This window comes from Ammodytes marinus, assembly GCF_949987685.1.
Source record: "Ammodytes marinus genome assembly, chromosome: 1".
NCBI lineage: Eukaryota > Metazoa > Chordata > Actinopteri > Uranoscopiformes > Ammodytidae > Ammodytes > Ammodytes marinus.
The window spans coordinates 33,944,241-33,946,740 of NC_137230.1; positions in this window are offsets into that span (position 1 = coordinate 33,944,241).

Consider the following 2,500-nt stretch of genomic DNA (forward strand, 5'->3'; position numbering starts at 1 on the left):
ACTCCCAGTGGCAATGACAAGGAACACATGAGTTGATCTAAGTGCTTTAGAAGTAGAGAAATCTGGTTCAGAGTATTGAAAAACACTAATGTTGAGATAATGACAGTTAAAGATGGCTGTACAGGAGAAATATACAGACACAAACAGAAAAGGTTCGGTAAAATAAACCTAAATACATTTGGTGCTTTTATTTATGTTATGGAAGCAAAATAGCCAAAAATATTGTGCCTGCCTAATGATCATGCTAAGACATTATAAATATATAAAATACTTTATCGTCACAAAAGAGCTCTAACAACTATGTAACTTTTCCAAACTTCCAGTCAGTTATTTGGATGTATCATCAATGCTTTTAAATTCTGTTTGAATTCAACATAATTACTAATATAGTAAAAATCTACACTATGGCCACGCAACAACCTCCAGTTACCATATAACGGCTACTTATTTCATCAGCAACTTCAAGTTAATTGGACATAAAAAGGAGCAAAGAAAGGGCAGCCTAATCCTGTTTTGATTGATGTAGATATGCAGAGGGTTTCTCCCCCCCCCCCACCTCCCCTCTAGCTGTCAGCATGTGTTTTTTTTTTGTTTTTTTTCACAGGGGGCGAGAGGAGCTGTATTTTGCAGCATTTATGGGCGCACCATCACTCCTTCATCCCTGTCCCAAGGTCACTGCAGAGGGAGGGTGACAGCCAGGCTAGGACAGAGCCAGGAGGTGCCAGCCGATATTAAGGGGACAAGGGAAGTGTGCAGTGAGGGGTAATAAGTCATTTTGTCAATGCTATATACAGCATGTTCTGATGTGTGGGCCTGGTGGGTTGATGACGATGATGATGTGTTGTGTGTGTGTGTGTGTGTGTGTGTGTGTGTGTGTGTGTGTGTGTGTGTGTGTGTGTGTGTGTATGTGTGTGTGTGTGTCCATTAGAAATAGTGTGATAGAGAGAGACAGAGAGGAGCAAGGCAAGAAATGGGAGCCTTTGAGTCGCCAAACATTGTGCTGTGGCCCTTTGAGAGTTTTATCTCTGTCTGCAGCTCACACACACACACACACACACACACACACACATACACACACACACACACACGTACACACACACACACACACACACATACACACGGGCACAGACGCATGTACGCAGGGGCACAAGCACACACACACACACACACACACACACAAACACACACACACACACACACACACATACACACACACACACACACACACACACACACACACACACACACACACACACACACACACACACACACACACACACACACTTGGAGGCTGAGCTGTGGTGCAGGAGCAGGCTGGACCAGAGCTGACTTCACATGGTTGTTAGCGATGTTATGGGATGAGTGAATACAGCCACACTGCAAGACGGTTGAGCATTTATTTCATATCATATGATGATGAATGTCAGGCTCCCCCACTAGCAAACTGGTAAAATACCAAGTAGTACTGTTTACATTCACATCAATATTTGCCATGTTTATGTAGGGGGAAAACACACATCGTTTATTTTATTTTTTTTATTTTTTTTTTGGCATTTTCAAGCTCTATTAGATAGTACAGAGTTGAAATGGGGAGACAGAGAGAGAGAGGGGGGATGACCTGCAGTAAAGGTCCACGGGCCGGATTTGAACCCGCGACCACTGCAACAAGGCCTGAGCTAATTACAAGCTCAATCCACTACGCCACTGGAGCGCCCTGTTTTTACTTTTAATGGATAATTATAAGCTAAGAGTTTAAATGGGGGAGAGAGAGAGAGAGAGAAAGAGAGAGAGAGAGAGAGAGAGAGAGAGTGGGGGATGACAAGAAGTGAAGTTCCACGGGTCGGTTTCAAACCCGTGACCACTGCAACAAAGGCCAGAGCCAATATAGAACGCACTCTATCCACTACACCACCGGAGCATGCCTGTAATTAAATCGTTGATAGCTTTATTCTAGTCAGCATTGACCACATTCAGTCCCTGATGCTTGGTTTTCTGCTAATGGACCCAATGGTGCACTGTTAATTGCAAAGAACAGAATAAGTGCACAGTGCTACCCAATATGCCCTGGAGCAGTGTGCCCTATTTGACACAATTTGTAAAACCCAAACCCAAAACTTTTTCTATCTCATTGTGGTTTGTTTTCATTTAAACTAAGTAATACCAGCTTGAAGAGAGAAATACAAGGGACATGTATTCTACCACGGTGTGTTTTCATGATTATAAATGTCGGTAAATACATGTTTTGTCGACTATTTTCTGTAACGTTTACATCTAATGGAGCTGAAAGAGCTTTTTTCCAACCAACAGACAAAGACCTGTGAGAGGTTTGGCCGCCGGTGGAGAATGTTTATCTGTGTTTCGGTTCTAGAGAGGACTCAGGTCTATCAGTGCTGGAGTAAGTACTATCTGTCTCCATTAACACCCAACCTGAATCTAGGACAAGGGACACACACACACGCACGCACGCACACACACACACACACACACACACACACACACA